General features: G+C 44.2%; 1 protein-coding gene across 2 annotated transcripts in view; it reads right to left on the bottom strand.

Annotated features, from left to right (window-relative positions):
- The window catches only part of ZFAND6 (zinc finger AN1-type containing 6), a 36,662-nt gene extending 29,655 nt beyond the window's left edge, over nucleotides 1–7,007 (bottom strand). The window contains exons 1-2 of one of the 2 annotated variants that reach the window (XM_054272851.1): nucleotides 6,861–7,007; nucleotides 4,060–4,150 (exon numbers count right to left, since the gene is read on the bottom strand). The gene's annotated coding sequence lies outside the window, so the exon portion shown is untranslated. Of the gene's footprint in view, nucleotides 1–20; nucleotides 104–4,059; nucleotides 4,151–6,860 lie in introns of those variants that run through there. The other variant, XM_054272853.1, reaches the window with a different exon arrangement.
- Nucleotides 7,008–14,185: the final 7,178 nt, after the last annotated feature.

Here is a 14,185-nt window from a genome sequence, read left to right as displayed (position 1 = left end):
TAGAAGGGCAAAATTCCTACCAACACGATCTCCACAATTTTCTGTTCGCTTCACCCCAGATTAACTTCACTTGGAGCTGCACTTCGGCGCAACCTACCGTGGGCACGGGGCCCGCCCTCCCGCTCCTATTGGCCGAGCCGGCGGAGGCCCGCCCCGCCGGCCGGGCCGCGCCCGCTGATTGGCGGAACGGGCTGTCCGTCACGCAAAGAACTTTTCCTCGCTAGCAGGTTAGGCTGGGCGGGCTCGGGCACCCCGGGCGCGCGCTCTTAAAGGGGCCGTGCCCCGCTGCCGCCGTGACAAACCCGAGCCGCGGGCGGGCGCACCCCGGGAACGGTGCCCGGGACGGACCCCGGACCCTGTGGGTCTCCCACCCATCCCGGCACCTCGCTCCCGAACGGGGGGTCGGGGCTGGCAGAGAGGATAACACCCGAGCGGGCTGGGAACGCTTCTCCCGCGGCAATTACACAACTGCCGCCTGCTCCACTTCTGGGATAAAATTAGCTGTGGGTTTGGAGCCCATCCGCGCTTTAAGGGTGACTGGAGTTACCCCGGGAGGCCGAGCACACGATATAAATTAGTAACCCCGGCTAAAAATACATCGGGTCGCCGCTTCCAAAGACTTCCACCCATTTAAAGCATGAGTCAGCAGGAGCTCCGCAGGAAGTGACTGTCTCCATCCCACAAGGTACCACGGCTTCTGCCAGAAACTTTTTGTGCTTATTCAGGCTTCACTTGGCTGAACAAATTTGCAAAATCCTGGTCACGTTATGACAGCAGCGTTTCTCACGGCACAGCTTCCTCTCAGTGCTACACAAAAACCTGTCTTGTAGACAGGTTTTATATTAAAAGTGGTTCTTTTTCCTTCGTGCAAACACAACTATCCACTGAAAAGAGTAAAAACAAAACAAGGCTTAACAAAGATTTCACAAGTGCAGATAGGACACCTGGTTCGAGACGAACCTTGCCCCAGCCTAACAAGCAACACAGGGAAGAGGCAGAACACGGTCAGTGTTCCCTCCTGCACCCACAAGTATCATCATAGTTACACAAGACTTATCTGGGTAGCAAGGCTGCCTTACATAAAGTATTTTCACGTGTTTAGTGTAAAATATCTAAAAATACTAAGCCAGAGGAAGATAAAGCACTTGTCAGCACAAGCACATCGGGGTTGTTTTTGTCCTGTGCAAAGGCAGAGAGGAAAAACTTGTTTCTGGTTCTTGTCACCTTTCCCAGTGCTGGAACTGCCTGCCTTCCCTTCACCCACTGCCATTACCACAAAACAGGGAAGTTTTAACTTCCCTAATACAGATTAATGAAGTCCAAGGCAGTCCAGCACACTGCTTTACTGCAAGTACTGCACAGCATCAGGAAAATATTTACAGCTAAGTGCTCCCTTGAGCTGTGATACACCAAAGAGAGCATAAAAAACACCTCCAGGAGGGATATTTACTTCTGCTAAAACGATGAAATTGCACATTTTGTGTTACCCATTTTAAAGCAACCTATCATGCCAAAAATCCAAATACAACTGAAAAGCAGCAATTGGTTATAAATTGGTATGTATGAAACACTACAAGAACAGAATTAACAATATTCACATAACTTACACACAATACCTAAAATATAAACTGAAAGAAGCAGACCTTAATCCTTGCACCTGAATTCAGTGCCCTGCTGGAAGCTGATCTGGGGTCCCCTGAGCATAACTCATATTTGCATGACACTTTTTTTGATCAACCCTTATCTAAGCAATCAAAACCAAGAACACAGTTCACACAAACAAAACAGACCAATGAAGTGTCCCTCAAGTATCTCAGAAATCAACCTTGGAAAGCTTCAATTCAGAGCACATTAACTTTAGGCCCATAGAAACAGCAGCACAAGTCACAAATGATAGCAACCTAACTGCCAAGTGCTAGAAGACACGACAACCCTATAGTCAACATTGTTGATGGGGTACTTTAAAAAGAAGAGGGGAAAAAAAAACCCAAATAAAACATACTATTCCAGTCTCCAGCTCTGTTTGCTACCACAGCAGTCTCACCACCTTGTAAAGGCAATGAAAAATAATTTTTATCATCAAACATCCCACACTTGAGCTCATGTTTCTGTCACACAGGCAACTAGCAGCTCTTATCACTACAGGGGAGATGTTCCATCCCTTTTCCTCCCCACAAGCCCTGCAGTCTGGCCAGCTCCTGAAACCAGCTCTGGTGCTAATCAGCCCCTTCCACCTGCCTTGAGTCTCTGAGCTGGCAGAAGCCTCTGATGAGCAAGAGTGTGGCTTACCCAGAGCAGAAGAGGATGGCAAAGCAAACTCAGCACTGGCCTCCCAGATTTTCTTACTCCATCTCATTTAAAACCAAAACACACCCACACCATAACTGTCCTAGTAAGAAAGCCCCTAGAGTTATTTGCTATCCTCTTAAATTGAAGATCCCCACATCATCTGTGGAGTATCCAAACTAGATTCATGGCTGACCCTTAGGTCACTGGACTAGAATTCACAGGTAGACATATCTGAATCTAAATATTGGGAATCCATGCATTAAAAAATTGCTATTCAAGTCATTATCCCATGCTGAAGAAAACAGTAAAACTGGATTAAAAAGCCTAATCTTCAGTTTCTGCAAGAAGCCATCTATTTTCCCTCTAAACACACATACATTCTGGAAAAACAGCACAAGCACATTTTAAGATTCAGGCTCAAGTTAAGCCTTTGCTACTATTAAAATATCTGTAGCAATACAGAAAAAAGGAAAACAGCAGATAGCAGCTGCAAGAACACTAAGCAAGGAAGCTTTCACAACAGTGTTAAAAAAAAAATCAGTTTGCTGCCACCCAACTTTGCACTTGGACACTAAGAGAGCACCTGACTCTCATTTGACTACGGTAATCATGCAGCAGCTAAAAGGCCATTTGTTCTGTAATCTCACACACACACAAGACAGCAACTTTGGGAGACTTGACAGCTCAAGAGATCAGGAACAGAGCCCTCCATCTGTAAGTCACCAGTTCAAACAGAGACAAGAATAGTAGTGATCAAAAGCCACATGTGATGGCTGTTCAGGGATTAGATGAAGAGACTGTTACTCAATCCAGGCCCCAGCAGATCAGTGTGAACCACAAGAGCTTTCTTCACTATGTTGCACCTGGTTTTCAGTCCTGAATCCATCACATCTCCTGGATTCTGTACATGTTAATAAGTAGCAAAGAAACTGATCTGCTGCATACACACACTGAACTGGCATTGGAGAAAAGGACTTTACCCTCTGGTTGTCAATGGTGTCTGCACTACAGCATGCTGAATTTTTAATTTTTTATTATTATAGTTCAGACTTTTAGCTTTTCTTATTACTACAGACAGCTTTCAAAGTAATATTTAACTTCCCATGCCTTTCACACCCTCAGATGCTGTAACCCTATTTATAAACAATAGTTCCCAAACTTGCTGTGTATTTCTGAAAATATATCAATTTTAAAAGTACATTAGCATAGGAATTTCAGAACTATGGCATTTGAGAAATGACTCTGAGTCAATATTATAAAATTTTTTATCAAACCTAAAAAATTCCATTATTTCATGAGTGCCATGTCTACATAAAGGTAGTGGGAAAAAAAAAATCCCTATGTGAAGAAACAAATATTCCTTTTTATATTATGCATTCTTCAATACATGAGTCTGCAAAGTCTGCTACCAGTAGCTCCTTTCCAGCCTGACTTTAGTTTTAGTTTTGAAAGTTTGCAAAAGTACCCAGAATTTCCAAGCTGGATAAGCAAGATGAAAACAAGTTCAGAGTGTATGTTGACAGAAGGTCCCCAGAGCTTGGGTTCATTGTCCTGCTTCAAACACCACCACCAAAAACAATCTTCTACAGAAGCCCAACAATACACAGTTCATAGTTCTCAGCAGCACATTGCTTCCTGAGAATGAAACTGCTGCTGAAAAACCAAGGTCCTAAAACCTAGCAGGAAACTTATCCTTAGCTGGAACTAAGGAGGCCCTCACGTACAAAGAATTCTGCTTGCTATTCCAGGAGTTTGAAGAGAACAACATACCAGACTGATGAGATTTCAGTAATCTTGAACTTCTGAGATTCCTCTTGCTGCTTTCAATCCCAGACGTACTAGTGCACTGCTACAATCAGATCTGGAAACAACAAAGAGGTGCATGTGGTAAACACAGAGAGCTCTGCTGAGCTGTCTGGACAGCAGCACAGACACACCAGATAGACACATCCCACTGGGTTGTTTTAGCAGCTATCTCAAAGCTTAGCTGACTTGAGATATTATTAATGTTCCAGCATGTTACACCCCAACTCTTTCTATATAGGCAAAAAACCCTTAACAGAAACATTTGTCCCTGCCCTGTGGCCTCCTGACCTACAAAGCTGGAGACCCCTAACAGGTTTTAACTTCTCAGCAGCTGCCATATGGATTTGCTTTGGGGTGCTTGTTGGAGTTTTTGGCAGGATGTGTGATTTGGTTGCATGTTTTCTCTTTCTTTTTTTTAAATCAGAACACAGAATTTTATCTTGTACAGCTGCACAACCAAGGTCTCTGGTGACACAGGGCCACATCACTTGCTCGAGCCAAAGTCCTTGAAAAAGGATCTAGACATTTTAAAAGACACTTCCTTGATATCAAGTATGTCTTGGGTGGAGCAAAAATAAGCATACTACAGTTTCCATTGAATTCAGCATGGTCCAAGTGCATTTATACGTAATCTATAATAATCTTTGTAGGTCAAATGATGTATCTTGAATACTAGTCACAGCCCATTCAGTATTAAAAAAAAAAAAAGCTGGATAGCACTTAAGAAAATGGAGCCAGAAGTTTGTATACTTCCAATTTTCTCAGAAATCAGACTGATTAATATAGCTGTTACAAAACGACACACTTTCACAGAAACAGGGATTACCTTTATCTGTAACCATAGCAACTTTTCAGTAGTTTGTGTTAATGTTACTCTGCCTCTGATAACTTGCCACTATCTCTTTCAAGCTATTTGTGTAAGGTTTTGAATGTGCCATCTGAGACCATGCAGTAACAAGAAGTTGAAATGTAAACTTACATTCTTCAATGACACTCCTGTAAGGATACTATGTCATATACAATGCTGTTAATTTTTGCCATAAATTCATGATTAGTCAAGAAGTTAAATAGAAACAGATTAAAATAAATTTAACATGATTCACAGGTTTTTAAGACAAACATTTTAAGAGGTATTCTATGAATATATACAGGAGACAGTTTTCCCACTAGTAAAGAATATCTTCTTCTCTATCTGCAAAGTAACAAACCCAAGGAATTATGCCACTGACATGTCAGAGACTTTATCATTCAGTACCATAAGGAACAAAAATCCTCCCATTATACATTTATTTTGGCCTGAAAAATACAAGACAGATCAGAAAAGAGCCAATCCCCTTTTTCTAAAAGTTTGTTGATAGTAAAGAACAGGTACCTCAGCACTACAAAAATAAATCAGATAAAATTCAAAGAGTAAAGCTGTAAAAGTTACAGGACAGAGAAGAAAGAGACAAAGGCATGAACTGACATATTTACTTCCTCAACTGTCGACTTACCATCACCCACAGTTCAGAAGAGGATTAGCACTCTGTGTAAAATATTATTTAAGATGACACAAGACAAACAAAAACGTTTTCTTGTAAGTAGGAGGAAGAAGAGAATAATTTCTTCTTTTTTTTTTTTTTTCTTTCGCTGAAGCTCACAGGGCAGCTTACCAAGCTGTGCCCTTCTTTTTTCAGTGCAGAGTTTGGCACAGTTAAGATGTGAGCACAGAACCTTAGAAGAGTGAAAGAAGCTCGGCACGCTCTTTGCTCCCTGTAACTCTTATGCAATGACACCTATTATAGGACAAGCCTGGACAAACACCCGGGAATGGACTTCAGAACACAACGGTGCACTTGAAGTCAAGCCATGCAGGGGGTGAAGAAACCACCACGGTTTTGCTGAATGCCTCCACATTACACCAGCACATACGGTGGAAGCTTCTGTATTTCGTTGTTGGTACTGTTGTTATTAGCAGTAAGGCAACTGCCCTTTTTATTTTCTAAGGTTACCCAATCCTAACATCCTGTGGAAACACGAGTGGATGTTCACACCCTTTATCTATCACTCCAGGCTTTTGGCAAAGCCTAGGAGGCAAGTTGGGTTAAATCTCACGGGCTTCCAGGGCGAACACCAAAACAACAACACTAACTTCTCATGAAGCAAAACGCCAAAGTACGACAGACTTTGCAAACATTAACCCTTGGTTCAACTAGAAGGGCGGAACAACACAAAGCGCACGCTGATTCCCTGTGAGCACCCCGTCCCCACAGCAGCCAAAGCCGCCGCACCGGGCTCACCCGAGGGGCAGCGGGGCCCGCTCCGGGCCGGGGGAACCGAGGGGCGGCCAGGGCAGCCGGAACCCCGCGGGCCGTGCGGAGGGCGCGGGGCCGGGCCCGGCGGGCGCAGCGCCGGCCGAGGGCCGGCTCTGCCTCTCCCTTCCACCCAAGGACACGAGTACAAACACCTCTGCCCCGGGATGGCTCCTGCGCACGCAGCCGCCGACGGGGGTGGGGAGAGCAGGACGGAACCACCAAAAAAGGCAGAGAAAGAGCCGCGGGCCCCGCGCCCGCCGCCGCCCCGCAGCCCCTCGCCCGCTGCGTGCGGGGGTCGGGGGCACGAAGGGGGAACCCTCCCCACAGCCCCTCCGCCGCTCCGCTCCGCTCCGCGGCGGGGCCGGTGGGCGGGCGGCCGCCGTCCCCCCGCCCCGTCGCGGTGCGGAGCCGCAGCCCCGGCCGCAGCCCCGGCCCCGGCCCGGCCGCCCCGGCCCCGCCGCGCTCCCTCACCTGCGCCGGGCCCGCCGCGCCCGCCGGCCCCGCTCGCTCCTCACCAAACTTTTTTTTTCCCCTTTCTCCGTGTTTCGTTGCCCTCGGAGTGACGCGGGCGGGCGCTGATTGGCGGAGCGCAGGCAGGGAGGCCGCGGGGAGCGGGAGGCGGCGCCACGGCCCGCGAGTAATTATTACACGGCGACGGCGGCGACGTGAACCACGGAATGCTATTTAAAGGGACAGCGCCCGCCCCGCCGCCCTCCCGCCCGCAGGGGTGACTTGAGGCGAACGCGGCGGCGGGAGGGCGAGCGGGCAGCGGCTGCTGGGGCGGCGGCGGCCGCGCTCCTGCCCCACAAATAAATTCATTTTGCTGTAAAATACCCGTAGATGCGCCCTCTGCCCTTCAGGTCCGTGAAGGGGAAGGTGTCTCCTGGCGGGGCTCAGGGCGCTGTGTGGGGTCAGTTCCTCACAGGCCCCTCGCCTTCTGTGCCCTGCGGTGCCCTTGGAGTCTCTTGTTATCTATAATGTCACCTGCTTGTTTGTGTTTTCTTCTCTCCTTGTGGGGCTCATAGACAATCCACTGCTGCTTCTTTACATGGACCCCTGACACCCGATATATATGGATATAGCTACTTTTTTTTTTTTTTTTTAATATATTTTCCCTGCTTGTCACAGCCCATACCATGCAGGCAGGTTTTAAAGGTGAGATTTAAGGATGCTGAGTAACTTGATGGGAGCAGATGGGGAGTACAGAATTCCAGGGACGTGAAACAAGCCAAAAAAAGGAGAATTTTATCTGTAGATAGGGGAGAGGAGCGGGCCAGGGCTGGAGTAGCTGCCAGGAGGTGAGTGGAGCTTGCAGAGAGTTTTGGAGGAGGGAAGGACGAATGTGCAGTCGTGCAGCCAGAGAAGCTGAGGCTGGGTAAAACACATTTCCATTTCAGAAAATAACAGAATATACTGAGCTGTAATGGGCCCATCAGGATCATTGATTTCCTAGGGATACTCTGAAGAGATTTAAAATTTGGAGTCTTTTTTTGAGCAGAGGAAAGCATTGCAAGGGGACACAAAGATTTCAGCAAAGATAAAATCAAAGCAGAGGCTTCTCAAGAGCTTGCCATCACCCACATTTAGAGCTGAGTAGGTAGATCCATAAAACTGGAAAAAGCCCTAAAAGATAAGAAAACACCTTATTTGTTTGTTTGTTTTGAATATCAGAGCTTGGATCAACACTAGAAAATGCTGGTGCAACCAGCATGGAAGTGCTAGCACAGCTTTACAGCTATTTTGGTCGAGATTATTCAGTCTTGGCTGCCTTTGCTGATGCAATAGGTTTTCCAAATGCCAGGTTGCATGAGCAGAAGATGACCTGCATTGCATGTGGGTATCACAGCATTCACCACAACATTATTTGGAGCACTTTCATGGTCTTGGCAGTAATCATAAGGAGCTGCAGGGAGTGATGATTGCATTCCTCCCAGCCTCTCCATGATCATCTCTTTTTAATATGATTTTTTTTAAACCTTGAATTAATTCCCTCTGGTTGTTCTCAGACTGCTTTCTTTGTGTCAAATTTCATCTCATCACTGGAAATACAAATGCAGAATAGTAGGGCACAGCATCCTCAGTGTTCAGGAAAAGGCCAACTGATTGTTCTGCAGCTGGGAGTGACCAGCGCAGCAGCTGGCAGAACAGCAGTGCCAATACAAGGGAAATGCAAACAGTGAACAAGACAGACACCTCCTGCCAGGACTTACTGACCAGCAACACATGGTGCAACAAATGTGAGGCTATGGCATCAGATGTCAAGGGGGAGCAGCAGGATGTTCAAATGTGATCTTACTCAAGTTGAGGGTGACACTCGTCAGTTCTCATGTGCTGAAAAGAGAAAACTCATTGACAATAATGCTGGAGTAAATGGGGTTTTTGGAGCATTCAGAATCACTGTGTTCGGTACAGTCAAAAGCTGCCACAGCTCAGAAGAGGCAAACAAACTCTAGGAAAATAGGGAACACAAAGTTTCATGCCATTTGCATTAAAAAAAGCCAGCAGTCAAGCTGTCTCTGAGGAAGAAAATTCCCAAACGAGATAGCCAGGTTTATTCTTGGGGTAGAATAAAGGATGCATTTAAAAATTACAAGTACATGTTGTTCCACTGTGAATGAAAAGCATAATATTGAATTGTGTTCTGTTTTCTGAGGTACTGATAGGCTAAAAAACCTTGCTGAAGTCAAGCAGGATAAGGATTAAAAGGGAAGTGTCTAATCAGAGAAATGGCTAAGGTGTTAACCACCCAGTGAAGGGCATCCTTGGCTTTGAAATCAGCTGAAAAAGTCAAAAGTGATTCCGAGCCAGCAGCTGAAAACAGAAGCCTGTTTTCTGTGGACCACTGCAGAGAAGGAGTTGGAGGCTATTGGTCCACCTTAAGTTGATCAGAATAGTTTTTATTTTTAAATAAAACATAGGAATAGAAATATAAAATATAAATTAGGAATATATTTTTATATATATATAGGAATATTAAAATATATTAAAATATTTTTACAAAATAAAGGACACACGACTGCCTGAAGCATGGGGAGCCTGATATTCAATGGCATGTTCTGGAAGGAAAAACTTCATTCTAGCAGGCATGATTTTGCTTTGACAGAGAAATCCTAAAGAACTCCAAACAATTAGGCAGGAGATCCTAGTCCAAGCTGAAACAGCCAGGTGAAAGGTTTTTCCCAGCTGTGCCAGTGATTTGATGATGTATGGCTAACTGGTGAGAGGTAATCAGTGAACGTTACTTCCTCTTCTGTAACGTCACAACTGGAACAGTGTTTGTTCTCCTTGACCTGAATTACTCAGCTCTGCTTTCATATATTAATGTTCCAATCACCTTCATTCCCCAGCACAACTCATTTTCATGGTTTTAAGGACTATCTATTCATGTACCTCTTTGGAAAATATGGGCACAATTTTTCTGAAAGAGGTTTCTTCTGATTTGTACTCGCTTCTCCCAAATCCATTTAATCTATCTGCTAACACAGAGGACCTTTTCCTTTGCCTCCTCTTATGTTTGCTTCTGCTACGGTAGCTTGTTATTTCTTTTGCTAAAGCTTTAGATATCACTAGAGGAATCTTAGTAATGTATTCATTTTGAGGTAGATTTATCTTCAGAGCTGGAAAATGGGAAGTCTCTTCTTCACCTCCGTGGGCTTTGGATCTGGTGTTAAGTGCTAACATCATTTCAGTTCTAATCTTGTTGTTTGGAGCTCAGTGTGCAGCTCCTGACTCTGCTGAGATTTTCACCATAGGTTTATTGAGAGCAGAATCAGCTCCTGCTTCCTGAGAGACAGACTATAAAAATAGGAAAGAAATAAGCACACAGTTCTCTTGAACAAGTGAATCTTAAATTTTATTTTATTTGATTCTGAGTCTCACTGGATTTTTTTTTTTTTTTATCCACAGGTACTTTCACCCCTGTTCTAAGCCTTATCCTAAGAAGATGAATTGGAGTTTCAGCTACCCAGGCCTACTGAAAATTGGGCCCAGCAGTTATTTGGCAGTGGCCTTCATGAGCAGCAATGCCAGCTTTCCATTTCAATTCCCACATTCAGAGATTTGCAGAATTAGAGTCCAAATTCTGCTTTGCAAGCCCAGAATGCCACTGACTTCAAGGGGGTTGTAGGATTTTAGCCAAGAGCAGAAGTTGGCCCAGGATTTTTTCAGACTCCCTCATGCTTCTGTTTATATGATATTACCATCAAGCTCTATTAGCATGCTCCATGATGCATTTTACTTTTAAATTACATAAAGGATATTTACTGTGCTGATGCTACATAGTTTGCAAGAAAGATGCACATGTGGAAATGAAAAAACATCAATTACCATCAGGATTTCCAGCTTTCAGCATTCATTTTCCAAAACAACCCAGGGACTATTTCTCATCAAAAAAAAAAAGAGCAGAAATGAAAATCCAATTTCTTGGCATTTAAGTATGGCATTCTGGAGCCTTACTCATCAAGCCTGTTGTGAAAATGGTTGGAATAAAAAAGCCTCATATTGTTCAAAACTTTAATACTCTGCTTTTGTTTTCTGCATACTGGTTTCCCAATCAGAGACATGAGTCCACCCCTAAAAATAACGAAATGTTTTTCTGCCTCTCAGAGGATGGGAAAAAAAAAATCATCTGGTGAAAAACTGAGTGATCATCAGGGATAATAGGTAAAAACACAGGTAGAGGTTGAGGATTCGTGAGTGAAACCTGTGAGATGCCAGGCATCAGAGGATGCCCACCTCAGCATCTTTCAAAATGAGGCAGATTGTGCTGCCATGTGGGAGCTTCCTTCTAGATAGCCTTGTTTAGAAATCTGGGCTGGGGCCTTTAAATGCCCTAATGACTCCCTACTTAAGCTTTTAATATCCATGTTAAATAGTTCATTGAGCATTCAGGAGAACAGTGTGCCATTTTGGGCTGATGAGTAACTTTAGGCGAAGAAGTTATGTTGCACCTCTGTGTTTTTTCTTCTCCTGCATCTTCTTTGTCTGTGTGGATAGAAAGCCTTTCAGGGCAAGAGTGGCTCATGTTGTGCATGTCTAGTCATCAACACAGCAACTCCAGTCTCACTGGGAGCCTCTCTGCCCATAACACAACCCTCTGAACATGTCTGTCTATGCTTTGGATATGCTACAGGGTTTGAGCATTAATTACTATTAATTAGTATTTAAAACCTGGACTCCTAAATTCTGTAATATTAAAGTAGCCATTTACCATATGCATAAACCCTTCCATAAATGGGTCACTGCACAGAACGCCTAGAAGCTATCCACTGCTCTGGTGACCTGCTGCTAAATTGTGAGGACACAGGGATCAGAGATGCTCTAACAGGGTGGCTTTGGCCCCTGAAAAGTCTCCATGTACTCAGGAAAGCTGGCCCTACCTGTTTCTGCTCTAACCCTTGAAATTTAAGGGGAGCAAAGATCCCATTGTCAGGGCATCACTGCTTGGTGATCCTTTAATAGCAGCACTCTTTCAGAGACCTTTAAATCCAGCAGAATTTAATGCCTCCCTGAAGGTACTCTGAGCCAATTTTTGCTTTTGCAACTTTTTGTTGTCTCCACTGCATGTAGGAGAGCTCTTAGCTCGTACTGTGTCACTGGATTCTTGGATTTAGAGAGTTGTTGTGCATGAATAAATTCAGTGCCTGGACACATCCTGGTGTCTAGAAAGTAAACAATACGCCTGAGGCACCTGTCAAGGATCTAGGTACAAATGTCCCAAATGACAAAAATGTCTGTTCAGCCATCTTCCCACCTGCTCAGGAATGCCAGGAGCACCAGACTGCTCTGGGTTTGGCACTCCTGTTTGTTCTGTTCCTGTCCATCTGACCTTGCTAGCTCAGATAGGCTATTTGTCAATGCCAGAGGAATCTGCTGCAACAACAGAGGGAGTATCTGGTGTCAGTACTCTCCAGCTCCTTGAGGGAACTACCTCATTGGGCAAGCTAAAACATCACTTTGATTGCTTAGAAGCAAACCATTTGTTCTCCAAAAATCTCCAAGCAGTTACTCACTTCTTGTAAAATTATAATGCCTGAAGTCTTTTTCTAAAGCAGTCTTGGATACTTGAATGGCTGGAAATTTGCAGGTGATAAAAAGTTTTACAGCAAAGCAGATTTGATCAGTGTTTCCTTAAATTAGACAATTATTCTTTTCTGTCAAAATGTTGTTAGATTTTGATAGATTAAAAAAATAAAATGTTCTACTGGAGAAAGTTATAAAACAGGACATTTCTATAGCTGCACAGATCCTCAAAATGCATATGAGATTTTGTAGGCTTTCTTTAGGAAATTTGAAGCTGAGGCTTTTAATATACCTACAGCACATATTTTTGTCCCACAATATCCAAGTATTGTGTCACAATCAGCTTTGATCTCTCTCATCAACTCTGGCAGAGGACATCAAGCTGAGATGAGATTACTGCTGTCCTGGTATTCTTCCTCAGAAAAGAAGCCTTTTGGAAGATTGATAGTGGGGGCTGCCTTTGGGTAGTAGCTTTCATTTAAGGGTTCTAAAGCAATCACAGAAATTCCCAAGTCTTCCTAGCCAGAAATTGGGCCCAGCCTTCCTGCTTTTCTGCAGAGTACTTTGCTCATTGTATCACATCAGGAGGGACAGAGTCTATCCATCTCACTCCTCTGAGCTGGCAGTTTCCCAGGGAGTTGCTGGTGAGCACAGATTACAGACTGTGCTCCTTGCACTCTACCCAGGGAGAAGGAAGGTGCAGAGAGAGAGAGGTATCCTGTTCCTGTTCTCCTGGAACAGATGGAAATCCCTTGGGTACTATCACATTTGAGCAGCTCCTGCACAGCTGTAGCCTATGTGAGGACCACAGGGACAGAATCAGAGCAGGAGCCTGTCCATCCTCATTCCTACCCTATCCCTGATGCATTTTATAAAAGCTGTTCTGGTCCAGCTGATATACTGTTTAATTTAATTTAATATGAAGAAACTCTGATGCCTGATTCCCTGTACTGTCTTTTCATGTCTTGTGCACTGCCCAGGAGATATTAAAAAGCCATACTAGCAGCTTACCTGAGTTACACACAGGAAATGCCCAGTGGACTTCCTGAGAAAAAGTACACACAGAACAAGATTAAGGATTTGGATCACTGACAGGTCTACAGTAGAAGAGCAATAAATCACACCTCTCTCCCAGCTTTCTTCTCTCTGCTTCCTCCTTACTTTTCTACTTCTCCTCTTCTAAATGAAAGCAGACATCTTACAGGCTTGCAAAATCTTCCCTCCTGTGGGAAATTGGTAATTATCAGAGTTGCCACAATAAAGTTCTGCAGAAACAGAGCAGAATACCACAGTAAAGCTCTGCAGTTTTTTGGGTTTTTCCTCTTTACTTAAAAAAACTCTACTATTTCTGAAAGCTACACCTCCTAGAATATAGTGTCCTGCATGTGAAGATAGAGTGGGTTTCTGTGCAGTTCAGCCATGAAAATGTTGGGGTGTGTAAGATATGTAAGGTCTTTGTAAATACTGCCTCATAAAATCTGCTTTATACTCTGCTTTGTTCTTTTATCTAGCATTCTCTAGAATGTGCTTGGGAATATTTATTTTCCCTAATTTCTTTTCCTTAACTGAGGCAAAATATTTACACACCCCACACCAAGCTCACAAAGAACAGTGCTTAGTACTGCTGCTGTTCATTTGCTGGCATACCTAATTACACAGTTGAAAATGTCAACACTAAGTTATGTCTGCATGGCAGGTGTTGATGTGGCTGTTATGTGTGCTCAACCCACCTTCAGCTGAAGCTCAGGTTGTTCTACCAGCAGCCATCACTGAGC

This window comes from Melozone crissalis, unplaced genomic scaffold (assembly GCF_028551555.1).
Source record: "Melozone crissalis strain CALT ecotype California unplaced genomic scaffold, PUWL_Pcris_2 ptg000014l_1, whole genome shotgun sequence".
Taxonomy (NCBI): domain Eukaryota; kingdom Metazoa; phylum Chordata; class Aves; order Passeriformes; family Passerellidae; genus Melozone; species Melozone crissalis.
This window is presented reverse-complemented; position numbering and strand designations above follow the sequence as displayed.